This window comes from Lytechinus pictus, chromosome 18, assembly GCF_037042905.1.
Source record: "Lytechinus pictus isolate F3 Inbred chromosome 18, Lp3.0, whole genome shotgun sequence".
In the NCBI taxonomy this organism is placed as follows: domain Eukaryota; kingdom Metazoa; phylum Echinodermata; class Echinoidea; order Temnopleuroida; family Toxopneustidae; genus Lytechinus; species Lytechinus pictus.
In genome coordinates this window covers 11,979,369-11,994,750 of record NC_087262.1, presented here as the reverse complement: position 1 = coordinate 11,994,750, position 15,382 = coordinate 11,979,369, and positions in this window count along the sequence as shown.

The following is a 15,382-nucleotide window of genomic DNA, read 5'->3' as shown; positions in this document are numbered from 1 at the left end:
ATTAAACGTATAGTCAATAGAACCAAATCCGCCGAGGAACCAAATCTGCAAGCATCAAGCCGCGTCAAACCCGGCGGATATGGTTCCGATTAAAAACGATATCGGCCATTTAGAACCATATCTGCCGGCGGATACGGTATCCGCCGGTGGAACCAAATCCGCCGCTACACCGGCCACATTGATCTGCTACAATGAGCCGCAATTTTGGTGAGAAGCGGCCGCAGAGCGCTGTCCGACCATCGCCTCTGCGCTAGCGCACCCGGCGCCCGTGCCGCCGGGCTAGCTGCATGCACGTTCCATAGGGATGCATATACGCACTCACACGCAGGCAACCCGTTCCAAGGACCCCGTTTTCACAAACATTGTAGTTCCGAAGCCCGTTCCGAGGACCCGTCTTTTTACAATAAGCCCGCTCCAAGGCCCCCGTTTTTTGTCTCGCCCGCGGCACATACCTACTACTTTTTTGGTCGAGTGAACAGATCCAGTAGTAATCCCTCTCGATGCCCATATGAAAAAAATGTTCAGACACCATAATGCACTGTTGATTTTGCCGGATCCTATTATTAGTGTGCGTCCTTCGAGAAATATAGCTGTTGGTCATAAAGGTGGAATATTTTTTTTCACCAAATTTTCACAGCGTAATTATTACAACATGATTTGAATATGGCATTTATGGTGCATGATGACCACTTTACTTTATTATTCTGCCTTTTACACACGCTTGACAGTGATATTTTACAAGTTTATGTCCTAAGCGATGGATGTCATGAGCATAGAACAACAATGACGACAATATAGGCCCTACAGTAAATTAAAGGATCATAAGATATTTATTTTCAATCTCTCTCAGTTTTCCAGATGACTTCTTTTTTGTGATTTCATGGACAAATTTGCATCAAACTTGAGTCATTGTTCTTACTCAGTCACTAGTATCGGGTATGTCCACCCCTGGCACGAACCAGCGCATGCAGACGTCGTGGCATGCTGTCCACTAGCTTGTTGATGACGTCAACAGGCATAGCATCCCATTCTTCCCTCAGAGCATGGAGTAGGTCCATGCTCAGAGCATCTGCCAACTCCTGCAGATTTTGAGGAATGACCTCTCTGTCGTTGATGGCTCGGCCTAGCGCATCCCATGCATGCTCTATGGGGTTCATATCCGGCGAACAAGCTGGCCATGGCAACTGTACGACGCCCTCTGCCTCCAGGAATTCCCTTACTGCAGCGGCCCTGTGCGGTCTAGCGTTGTCATCCTGCAGTCGGAAATTGTGCCCATACACTCGTCTTGCATATGGAAGACAGTGGAACTCCAAGATATCCCTGTATTACGTAATCCAAATTTCTCATGTTATAATTTCACCTGTGTAATGGGGAAACATTATGTAAGCACTCAATTACCATTCTGTCTACGCGTAGCCTTTCAAATACCAACAAAACTGTCGATTTTTATTCAAAAATATTTTATTCCACCTTATGACCAACAGTGTATAAGAAATATTGCAAATTCTGATATGCTGCCCTCTTACGGGAAGGGTGTTTTCAGATTAAACATGTTTTTATTTTTGTTTGTGACTCTTTCTTTATTCATACATCCACACACCCCCCACACACACATACACATACACTTATATATGTATGCATATATACATATATATATCGCGTCCCACAAAAAAAACCGAGATTTAGCGATGATTTATCACAACTTAATCCCGGAACTTAATCATAAATACGATAGACAAATGACCTACCAACATAAAGCTTAGGATCTCCTCTTTCATCTGAAATTACTTAGCTTATTCCTAATTCACGCATGAGTGAGCAAAAACAATTTAAAGAAATGATTTCAAAACTCATTTGGCGGGGGGGGGGGGGTATCTGAATTTCAAAGAGAAAATCACATGCCTAAAAAGTTCAATATCTGCCCTTGTATTTGATACCTTAATCACAGAAAATGGTCAAGAAGTAAAAATGTTCTGTTCCCTCGAAACAATGCTTGTATTTCCATAATTTCATTAAATAAACGTGTTTTCACCATGCAGTTTCCCATAGAAGTTATTGCACTGTTATTGCAAGACATAATGCATGGCTGATCGTCAACAAAACGGAGTGTCGAGTGAGTGTGAACGCTACCTCGTAAAACCTCTTCATTTTATGAAATGAATGAAATTCAAGCCTTTTTTCAAATAACAAGAACTTTGTTATTTCCTGACCATTTTCTGTAATTGGGCTATCAAATTAAAGAGCCGATATTGAAATTTTTAAAAATGTGGTTTTCTTTTTAAACCCCAGATACAGGCCGGCAAGTGACTTTTTGGTATCCCCTATTCAAAGTGTTTTTGCTCACTCATGCGTGTATGAGGATGAAAGAGGAGATCTTAAGCTTTAACAATGATAAATCATTTGTCTATTGTATTTATGATTAAAATTATGATAAATCGTCGATAAATCTCGGTTTCGTTTTTTGTGTGACGCACTGCATATAAATAATCACAAATGACATTGGAGGGGGAAAATATTTAACATCACAGAGTAAAAATACACCAGGAGTTCAGGAAGGGCCATACATATAGGTGTTAGTTTTGTCTTTGTGATTTATTTTTCGGGGGGGGGGGGTGGTCATTGTCGATTTTGCAAATCTAAACCACTCCCAAATAAAACGATGTAACAGGAAAAGGGGTGTGGCATTGACATCATAGGCAACATTTTTCGAGGGGTCAGATATTTGTAAGGTACTCTCCCTCCTCTTTCTCTCTCTCTCTCTCAAATTTTGCTGGGGAGCCCCCCCGGGGGGGGGGGGGCAAAGCGAGTGAACCCTTTCCAGCTATCCGACTCACCATTAGCCTGAACACCAGTGGACATCCTCCCCGGAAATGCCACAAAAGATGATTTTCATTTTGACATCCGATAATTTGTATCGACTTTACCTAGATGCTTTGTCTTTGGTCTATTGATATGCCAAATGTGCCCCCCCCCCATTTAGTACGCAATTATTGAGAAAGTGTGTTGTGTCCAAATTCAGACCCCCTTTATTACGCAACTGGAAACTGACTAATATTCTATTCAGTGACGGATCTAGGTATGGGCACATCGTGCCCGTGCCCCCCCCCCTTTCGAGAGTGATAGCAAATATTTTTAAGAGCAATATGTCATAATATGTAAGGGTAATACTTAAGTGGGATACATATTTATATATATATTTTTTTTTTGCTTGTCAATTTTTTTTCCTGACATAAATCATTCTTCTTTTTTTTTTGGGGGGGGGGGGGGGGCGGGTTTACGGCTTGTAAATTTTTCTTCTGTAAAAAATACCCCCCTTTCGGAAACTCTTTGATCCGCCCCTGATTATATTCATGTGCTAATAAGAAGGTTATTGCATGCAAACTTGGAAAAAATATTCTCTTGCACATATAACAAATTATACACTTGAAAATAATACCGCAGAATCAATTGTGTGTGACAGATATTTGAACTCGAACTGTGTGATCATTAATTTTGATTTATTTGACGATTCTACAAACATCACAATACGTATAAAGGGCAAAATGGCGGTGTGTTGAATAACAAACCCTGAAGACTTTATATAATTATAATTAATCAGAGCTTGATGCTTGGTGCAGGTCCTCTCTGTCACAGTGTAATGAATGGAGAGTATCAATCACAGTCATAGGTGTGTATTAAAGGTCAAGTCTATCCCAGGAAAATGTTGTTTTGAATAAATAAAGAAAAAAATTAGCATAACGCGGAAAATTTCATCAAAAATCGGATGTAAAATAAGAAAGTTGTGATATTTTAAAGTTTCGCTTATTAAAAAAAAAACAGTGATATGCATAATTCATTGAAATGCAAATGAGACAATCGATGATGTCCTTCACTCAACTATTTCTTTTGTTTTTTATTTGAAATACAGAATTTTTAATTTTTACATATTTGACAATAAGGACCAACTTGACTGAACCATATAGTACTAATAAACTCCACAGGTTCAGGGAGGAATTAATCGTTGTTTCACTTGACAATGAGGAGAAAATTTGAATATTTCATATTATTAAAAAAAAAAAAAATAGTGAGTGGATGATGTTATCAGTCTCCTCATTTGCATACCGACCAGGATGTGCATATAACTGTTTCGTGAAATTAAGCACAAATTCAAAATGTCATAACTTTCTTATTTTACAACCAATTTTGATAAAAGTTTCAGTGTTATGCTTGTTGGATTTTTCTCTTTTTATTCAAATCAACTTTCTGTTGGGGTGGACTTGTCCTTTAAGAATTATAGTCTGTCTTGAGATAGAGAGAGAAAAGAGAGAGAGGGGGGGGGGGGACAAAGAGAGTCAGCCTTATTTTATTGGATCGTGTCTGTTTTGCCTGTCATTTTATTGGATATTGATAATATCTACGCTAGTATACGTCCACATCATTACGAAAATCATGAAAATGATTCGAGATATATTTTATTGGAACATTACTTTTGTTGATTGAATATGACTAGACATGGATAACACTTTATACAGTACTTAGGCCTAATATTATATAGTAATGATAGTAAGAAAAGAACCAAGTTTTGTTGTTTTGTCTAATAATAATAATTGGCATTTATATAGCGCTTTATCAATCTACGACTGTTCAAAGCGCTTCACAATTATTATTACCCGGTCACTGGATTCATAGCATTTCATTGATCTCCGCAAAAATCTTGAGAGACTGCCAAAAGATCATTGAAAGACTATTAAGACCTTTGAAAGTTCATCGAAAGACTGCTGAAAGACCGCTGAAAGACCACTGAAAGACCATTTTCTTCTAAGACCGTTGTAAGACTGTTTTGAACCGTTTCAAAAAAATTTGGAGCCCATGAAGACCACGAAGACCGCTGAAAGATTGGTCAGGACTCGTGTAAGACCTCAAAGACCATTGTAGGTTCATTGAGAGACCTATGTAAGATCGACCAAAATTCATGGTCTTTGAAAGGTCTTTCAGGGGTCTTGCTCTCTGTGGAATGGCCCGGCGCACACTTGCTAAACCAACCACAATGACGGTTGTTTCCTACCGGTACCCAATTAGCACCTGGGTGAGAGTGGCGATGTGTGGATTGACGCCTTGCCAAAGGGCGTCATGGTGGGATTCGAACACACGACCCTCTGATTACAAGGCGAGAGTCAGAACCGCTACACCACGGCGCTTCCACATGTCTTAGAGTCATGCACAGTCCACACCAATAGGCCTACCAAGTAAATTTTAATAAAGATAAACTTAGGCATGTACATGTATATAAAAAAACATAACACACCAAAAAATCCACATTAATCGAACGAAACGTAACAAAGCATAATCTTAAGAAATGATACAAGTGAACACATTTTGATCCCGCGTATATTTTTAATAAATTCATGGTAAATATCCGGTTTTGCCGTAGACCCAATGACAGGTCAAAGAGACCCAATACAACCTACTTCGAATTCCCTTTATTTTTTTAGTTACTTTTGATATGTTTAAATAAAATGTAGAACAAAAAAGTTTCATAACAATGATGGCAGATACAGGGGTGGCACAACGGGGGGGGGGGGGGGGGGGGGGGTGGCAGGGGGCGACCACCCTTTTATTTTTCAAGTAGTGAAAAAAGAGGAGAAAAGGACAGAAAGATGGAGAAAAGGGAAGAAATCATTAAAAAGGAGTATGAAGAGCAAATGCCTTGGACGTGTATTTCTATAATTCCGTTATAATTCAAATTAAAAAATATGACGTCACTTTTAGATTGCCTTGCCCACTCAATCAAAGTATTCTCGCGCCGCCCCTGGATAAATATGGTATTTTAATATTCGTAGTGTCCTGTAAAGCCCTTTATGATTATTGATTCACGTGGAATGTGTCAGGGGCATTCAGGTGCCCCTGCTTGCCAGAGGGGTGCCCTGTGCACACCACGTTTTCAAATTATTGTCTCTTTTTTTTTCTCAAGTGACCTTCAAATTTTTAGCAACTTCCTTTTTTCCGACGGATTTGTTATATTATTATCATTATTGTTTACCTTGTCAGACATTTCTGAAGTCTAACATCTTCCCGCTCTTTGAAGGGACTAACAATCTGAGCGAAAACAAATTAAGACTTACTTTTCCATTTTCTATCGGGTAGCGGAGATTGACCAATGACCAGCAACAACAAAAATGATTTATACTTATTATTATCATTATCAGTAGTAGTAATAGTAGTAGTAGTAGTAGTAGTAGTAGTAGTAGTAGTAGTGGTAGTATTATAAGTGGCATGCTTTCCCAGGGATTTCACATTTTATCATATTTCTAGAATAACAGGAACTCGGGTCAATGATTTCAGGCCGAGAGCCATGGAGAGGAACGCGTGGGCGTCGAATAGCAAACCACGTAGACAACAAGTTGGCCAAATCTCCACCACAGCTTCCTATCCCCCCCCCCCCCCTCTAGGGAGTGAATCTCTCTCTCTCTCTCTCTCTCTATTTCTTTCGCTAACCCATTTTCTCCCATCCCCTTCCCATCTAGATATCCCCTCCCCCATCCCCATTTTCTTTTTCTGACATCCTTGCATTCCAACCCACACATTCCGTGCAATTCCACGGCACAATGGCGGAGGGGCCGAGGGGGGGGGGGGGTGGTGACCTATGGGTTCCAAGTTTCAGGATACAAAAATGAGGAATCCCTTTCATTCTCCCTTACCTTCATTCAAGTAAAATCTTCAAAATTTAGGACAAAATTTGCCTTTTATGGAGCGTTTCATGAAGGCAAAGAACAATTCCTTGAAGAATGAACTTAATGGACGTTGGGGTTTGATCCGACAAGTCTTGTTTTGTCCGATAGTTATCATAGGAACCGTATTCTCAGCCAATCAAAATCGAGGAAAGTTGCCAAATGACAAAAGTGTTGATGAAACTCTCCCCTGAAATACGTCATGCATTGGGTTCGGAGTGAATGCTCGGTCGTTGGAATTCAACAAATAATAGAAGCTCGACATGAGAGTGATTGCTCCAATAGTTTTGTTCCGTCACACCAGAGAGACCATTTCCAAAGCGATTGATGGTATGTCATCGGACACAACGTAGTAGCTGCGATCGGACTGGAGTAACTTCGATAGGTGAGACTGATCATAAATTTTAGGGTGTGTGTCATTGCAACATATTCTTTCTCCAATGTTACATTAGAGAAAGAGGATTGTTCGTACGGATACTATGTGACATGTGGCATCGATGTAGTCTAAATAACGACACCTTATCCCCCAAGAAAGGGACACGAGACACAAAGCACACCACACTTCGGTGTAAACCTATGCATTTCCAGTTTTCTACTCTAAAAAAAGGGTAAATAAATAAAATAATGCATTATGCTCCTAAAAGTGGTACTCTAGCATGAAGGTGATATATTTTAAACATTAACGGTATTTTATACTTAAAATAATAACAATAAATAAGCAAAAGGGTGAAAACTTAAAGTTATTAATTTTTTTATTTTTAGCAATAAAATTTTATATTTTTGCTCTCATGAATATGCAGTAGGTGTACTGATGATGTCACATCTCCACTTTCCCTTTTATTATGTTACTACATGATATCATTATTTCCTATTCTCACAGTACTTCTGTCATGGTTTCCTTGTGACAAAATAAGTTGAAGTTATGATAATTTTTTCACATTAAATCAAATAGATAACCTATTTATTATTGTGCCCATGGAATTCAGGCTAGGTAACCCTTTTAGGATACGCCAATCATACGGTCTATTAAAACAAAACTGCAATATCAAACGAAACGGCATTGTCTAGTTTCATTGATAACTGGCAAATCTTAATAAAAGGGGTAAAATTCTAGAAGACTGCCAGTCGAGTTATTAATATTTGACAGACGTTAATTCGTATTATGTAATTTATTTTCACAAAATAATACATTTACACAGAGCACACATTCTGTAGCATAACTAAGAATAAACAAAATGTACAAACATGAGTTATAATTTCTTTTTATCAATTAAAATTTGTAATGTAAAAATGTCGGTGGGATTAGGGAAATCAATTCAAATTATCACTTTTATAATGTACGCCCCCGAAAATATCTACAAATTCGTTTGCATTGTATAGCGACTAACGAGGCAGTGGGTCGATGATGTCATAATCATGTTTGTCTTTTTTTTATACAAAATTGCAAATATTTCAATTTTCTGCCTCACTGAGCATAACATCGTTTATCTCGGTGAACTGCATTGTGCAAGCCATGACTACTATGAAATATTTAACTCATTAACTCCGTGATAATAAGTCACATGTTTTATGTAAAACAGGGCATTGGCCAAGGATCGTATTTAGGGGGAGGGGGTCAATCATCAGGTCGTTTTTTGAATGATAAGACAGGGTATTATCAAATTTTGCGAGACTATTCTCATTCTTATCTCATTTCTTTCTTATTTTCCCCTCCTCCTTTCTATCACTACGAAATATTTTGGGGTTGTTGGCCTAATCATTTGCCCCGCCCCCCCCCATCCTCACCCACGGCCATCCGTAACGTTGACACTTAAAAAAAGAGAAAATACTGATGTATACTTCAGATTCAATAAAAAAAGTACCAAAAAGTTGGCTATGACGCCATTCATATAAATTCGTTGATTTATAGTATCCAACTTGTTTCACACAAAAAGCGTTTCGAAAATGCATGAAATGCCAACACTATATGATAAAGTATAACTATCATGAACAGGGCTGCAATCATAGACTAGCATATTCTCGAAACTGTCGAACACGGCCCAAGGACTTCGCTCAGGCGAAGAGTATTATCGTCGAGGCATTTATTCCCGCACACTCGCTCACTTGGATTTGTCCAAGAAGTACGTGCTATTTCAACCGGGCTTCTCCTGTTTCTTTCCCGTGTGGGTAAGTGTGTTATGATATTCTTCATACGTATATTACTACACGCTGTGCCTGTTTGATATGAAAATGTTTTCAATGGAATGATTAGTTGTCATATCGGTGATTTGTTCATAATGTGTAGATTGTATTTCCAATGACATTTTGTCAGCGAGTATTTAGTTTTGTCGGGAACCTTTAGCCACTCACATATTTTGATAGAGACCCAGGATATGGCCAACGCCCAATCTTTACCAGGATGTTCCGATTCAACCTATAATCTATACATGTAAATAAATAAATATTTATAAGTATGTGAATGTTCATAATATGTCAAGAACCTGCTCAGTGCATTGCTACCCTGAGTTGCTGTTTGTCGATTGACTGGTATTTCGATTTTTTTCTCGATGGTATGAATTAGTGAATAGATGACATAGAGTTTGTTTTTTTCAGTCGGTATTTAGACGCAGACTACGGCAGTCTGAAGTCTGATCCAGATCTAGCGAGATATAATAAACCCACTTATGTTGGGTTTTCCCTTGACCCTGCTTGTCGGTCTATGAAACGTTGCAATGAGCAGTAAACGCATTGTTCCTAACTTCAGATCAGCTGCATTTATGAGGATATGAGGAACTCCCGGGGGGAACTGCAAAATAGTCTTTAAAATAAGATGTCCTATTCATTGAGTATATTGATAGGGATATCTAGGCGTCAAATGGGGGTGCCTCGATCCCTCGAATTATTATTTAAGCAGGCAAAATACAACCGCTCGCGACGGTACACCCTTTTTTATTTACTTGTCACAAATGACCCCGCGTATCTCAACCCCCACCATACAGGCACCAGCAGAGTAGCCACCCGATACCCCTCCACAACTTATCTCCGCTCCTCAGTCACCCCTTTCCTGACCCGTCGCGGACCACGCCCACTCCGGCACACCTCTCTCCCGCGCACTGAAAAGCACTCGTCTGTATCCAATCGCGACCCCACTCTCGTATTGTCTTCGGCGCACCCCTCTCCCTTCCCCGGTCCCGGTGCTGTGCCCCTCACTCTCTTCCTCTCGCACCCCTCTCTTCCTAATTCCGATCCCAGACACGCACTCTTTGTATCCTATAGTACTTTATTTTTAAGTTGTATAACTAACTTCGCCATTTCTTTAATTTCATGAGGAAGAATTTCGTCCAACTTCTTTTTTTACGGGTCATTGTAATCTGAAAGAATGAGCTTGTTTAACTGTGTGGCCTTTGTAGTCATCCGACCCCCCCCCAGATAATTATTTGGTTTGTTTTTAGGATGACGACAAAGGCTATATAGGATAAAAGAGGTGCGTGTCTGGGATCGGAATTCGGGAGAGATGGGTGCAAGAGGAAGAGAGTGTATAGGGCCTACACCAAAGTGACCAAACAGACCAAAACAAGCGGTTTCTAAGCGATATTTCCAACAACAATTTTCATGATATTCTGATCAATTCCTGTTAATAACATACCATGATTTCTGAAGAGATGAGTCCCATTCTCTCCGATAAATTTAACGTATCACGCTTTGGTCCAGACAGACTGCAGTACACGAAGTGACGGAAACCAAATTTATTAACTATGACGTCACGCTAAGTACATAATGTGTCGTTAGCCATTATTGACAGAATAACCCACAAGGAAAATACCTCCTTGACATGAGCGATCATGTTCCATTGATTGTTCAGTGTTGTGTGTGTGTGTGTGTGTGCTTTCGCCGTGGAAATGTATATAATTCAGGGAAAATGTAATATATCCCCTTATAAACTGTATGTTATTGTAAAAAATTAACCCTTATGTGATGCCAAAAATACACGAAATTGACTGTCTTCGGACTGTCTTCTTCTCTGCATCGCTTGATCATGTTCAAATCCACCCTTTGCCAGTTCCTGAAATCGTAACCTATGCTAAATATAGCCTATACAGAGGTGGATACAGCATTTCAGAAATGAAGGGGTCGAGTGAATAGGTAGATCTTTTTACAATTATTTGACAATAAAGATGGGGCAAATTTAGTGCAAAATTAAGAGGGGGGATATCCTCAACCCCGTCCCGCTTCCCCCAAATAACACAATCCGAGGAGGAACAGGGAGAAGGAAGGGGGGGGGGGGCACTTGCTTCTATCCCCGCTCCTGGATCCGCGCCTGAGCTGCTGCATATCCGGATACATTAATTTTTCATTTCGCCAATGCCACTTAACCTCGTTAAATTACTCTATAGCCTAGTTGTGGTTATGAAGTTTCACTTTCGGACAACAATGCTAATACTTATAATGGAATCGTATTTCGTACGTAACAACAAAATGGGGAGGGGTTATGTGCAAGCGTCTGCATGGACTGTTGGGGAAATTCAAATTTATCTTTGTTAAATTACAGTTGATTATTCATAATACGCTTGTGTCGATATTGCTTCATAATTATATTTCACCCACTCTGGGACCTGTGTCTGTTTAATACGCAAGGTTTAATTCGGAACGGGGGGGGGGGGGGTATCACTTTAACACCCCCTTGCTATACGTAGACTTGTTGACCAATTGACCTTCAGATGATCAATTTACTTTACTGTCCGATTAGATACATTAGATACATTTTATGACTTGATTAGAGACGTCACAATTTTAATCAGGGTGTGTACATGTTGTGCCCCGCGCCTCCTAAATCCCCAACTTCAGGAGTAGGTCCATTTAATTGAAAATATTCAGATTCCGCGTAAAAAATATTGGTCTAGAAAACTCATTTTCAAGTGGCATGGCGCCTCCCTATTTTTTTTAAATCTGTATGGTCTCTCAAGTAAATTGGCGTGCAACAATGAAATGGGATTCTGATTATAAGAGAAACTTACAAGATCGTTGCACACACTGGCGGATCCAGGGGGAGAGAGGCAAAGCCGACCCTTGCCCCCCCCCCCCCTTGAGAGGCACAATTAAAATGTGTAATGTAAAAATGCCGTTAAAATAGAAGTGCCCCCCCCCCCCTCATGAAAGTGAAGACCTTTTTTTTTGCTTTTAAAAATTTTCCTCGGGGAAAATATGCTCCCCCCTTTGGAAAATCCTGGATTCGCCCCTGGTTGCACATATTGAATTATATGAAATTCAGGTTTGTGCGAAAATCTGAAGGAAAACGCTCATCAATTTTCATTTATTTTTTAAAATTTTGTTACGTTACATGCGAGTCGCCGCGGCCACTGTGTCATGCGATATGGTGCATGAGAAAAGCAACTTTATTTTCATAGTATGTTTTACATCTTCTGATTCCTTTTGATCTATTGGATGTCTATGGCATGAAATTATTATTTTAATCGAATTTATTATTTTACCCCCCATGCCCCCCCCCCCCCCATGCGAAACACTGCTCTCCAGACACTGGTACGTGCGCCCTTGCCTCCGCAGTTAGCGACGATGCTGGAATGTCAATGCTATAATAAAACAGATAAATTATTAAATAGATATTAAACAATTTTATGTTCCATTATTTGTTCTGTCAACATTGACACACAATACGACAACTACCCTTTTTTTCTCATCGTATTTGCTCGGCAGAGCTAGGAATCGCAAGGATACGCGGTAACATTGTTGGCAGAATGAACTAAACTTTCATGAAATTGTTAATTTGTTGCCGTTTATCGTGCACTTCATAGTGATCGCCAGTCCTTCACTTCGCCCACCATTATTGTATAAGGCCGCCGTCGCCCCCGGGGGGGGGGGGGGGCACTCAGTATATAATGCATAGTGGATATGTGCCGTGGAGGGGAGCCCCATTTTTACACTCAAATTTCCGTTCCAAGGCATATCATTTTTGTCTTATTGAGAAAAAGAACAAAGAAAGCCGCTCCAAAGCATAGCATTTTCTTCTTATCGAGAAAAAAGAAGAAAGAAATCCGTTCCAAAGCTTCGCATATTTTCCGTTACGACGTTCCAGCCGTATTGATCTGCTACAATGTGCCGCAATTTTGATGAAAAGCGGCCGCAGAGCGCTGTCCGACCATCGCATCTGCGCTAGCGCACCCGGCGCCCATGCCGCCGGGCTAGCTGCATGCACGGATGAATACGCAATCACACGCAGGCGACCCGTTCCAAGGACCCCCGTTTTCACAAACATTTGTCGTTCCGAAGACCGTTCCGAGGACCCTCCTTTTTACAATAAGCCCGCTCCAAGGCCCCCGTTTTTTGTCTCGCCCGCGGCACATACCCACTACTTTTTTGGTCGAGTGCCCCCCGGGGCCGTCGCCCACTCCCATTTGAAGATTAACAAAGGCCCGTTTCATGAAGAGTTACAGTACTACTAAATATACCATTAAAACCTTGATTATGATTGGCTAAGTACTGAGCCGTGTTACCATGGTAGATATATAAATTGTATATAGCCAATCTACCATCGTATCTCTGTTATGAAATGGTCTCAATTCTTTAGCCAACATTCCGAGCTCATGCATGATCACATCATCAACCTACCCATGCATCGACGAGAATAATTGCAGTCTAATGCGAAAAAAAGGATCATTTGTGTTTTCAACGGTTCGCTACTCTTAGTCTAGACCTAAGTCTGGCCAAATAGAATGGCATTCGAATATGATTTGAGCAGATAAAGTAAAATCAAACAAACAAAATACCGAAAATTTCATCAAAATCGGACAAGGAATAACAAATGTGACATCTTAAAGTTTTGCATTTATTTTTTGGTAAAACATTGCTATGCATGTATGTATGTAATGAGCAAGCTGGTGATATCATTCCTTTGTATTTTTTGTGTAAGATAATTATTACTGCAACATATTTTATTACAAGGGAGACATATCATACGTACGCACATGTAATAAAATATTAAATAATTATGATTTCATGTAATAACATAAAAAAAGCAAAGTGGGACACATATTGAATATTCATGATGATGTGCACATAACTGCCCCCACCAAATATTTGCTAAACATTGAAAATCATCGGATTTTGATGAAATTTTCAGTATTTTTCAGCCTGGAGTAGGCCTACCAGTACCACATTAATTTAAGGAATTATTAGTGAGAATAGTTGCTTATAATATGAATTTTATATCGGATGCCATTGTGTGAGTGCGATCCCCGTCTGCAGCAAATGATTAGCAGCAAAAGTTAAACAAAATTCAAAAATTAGAGGTATTCAAGTACCTAACCCTCAATCAGATTGTTCAGACTTCATAGATATTCGTATAGTTCAGTTTGCAGACGATACTACAATTTTTGCCGATTCTGCCAACTCTGTTAAAGAAATAATGAGAGAAGTAGAAAACTTTGGTAGAAATGCCGGTCCCAAAATTAATTGGTCAAAATCTAAGTTCATGAGATTAAATATCAATGTCCAAAACACTGAGGAATTAGAATTTACAGAAAATGCTATAAAATGTCTCGGGGTTTATGTTGGAAAATTTCATAGAGAAGTTGAAATCTTAAATTGGGAAGGTAAAGTGAAGAAAATAAAAAGTACTTATGACTGTCATAAAGCATTTAGTCACTTCTCAATTAGTATATACAGCAACAGCAGTCCCAGTACCCTTGAAAATAATTAAATTGGTAAATAGATTGATATACTCTTTTTTTATGGAATTCCAAAGCTGAAAAGGTCAAGCGAAATGTATGCTGTAATTCTGAAATAGAAGGAGGCCTTAGAATGGTCAATTTACTTTACAAATGTTTTTCTCTTCGTTTATCATGGATTCAAAAATATATCTCAGGTGAAAAAACACCATGGAAAATTTTATTCAATTATTGGATCAGTAAAATTTCTGACATTCCTATGTGTTTGAGATTTAACTGCCAAAAAAATGATATAATAAGAATATGCAAAAGAAAACAATTACCTGTGTTTTACATTGACCTTTTTAGATCGTGGTCTGAAATAAAGTATATTCACATGTTTAATGTTTTCGATATAAACCAAGAAATTATCTGGTATAATAGCAATATAAAACATGAGAAAGAAACGTTATTTTTTCAAAACTGGATCAAAGAGGGGATTTATAAAGTGGGACAGATTATAAAAGATGGGAATTGGAAAGGTTTTTCATGTATTAGCAACTATTTTAAACGCAGACAATTGCTTACTTCTTTCGAATTGTCAAAACTCAAAAAGGCATTCCCACACTTCTGGTTAGAGAAATTACGTAATACAAGAACCCCACAATGGCTACAAACAGAAGAACCAAATGTGATTGAGTTAGCAACAGGTGACTCAATAAATGTCGAGAAAATGTCAGCTAAACACTATTATAGTTTGTTCGTGGATAAATATAAAGAAGAACCCGTTTGTTTACATTTTTGGCAAGATCGTTTAGACTTATCAAACGAATTTAATTGGAGTGAAGTATTTAAATTCAAATTTCAGCAAATTAATGACAATAAAAAAAATATAAAAAAAATATCAATTTTATTTTCCTTAATTTGCCCAATTAACACTTAGTTCAATTAGACCAAATGGCATATGGAATAAATTGCAATTGGACCAACTTGGTTATTAGACGAAATGGCAGTTAGACTATGTGGATAGTGGAC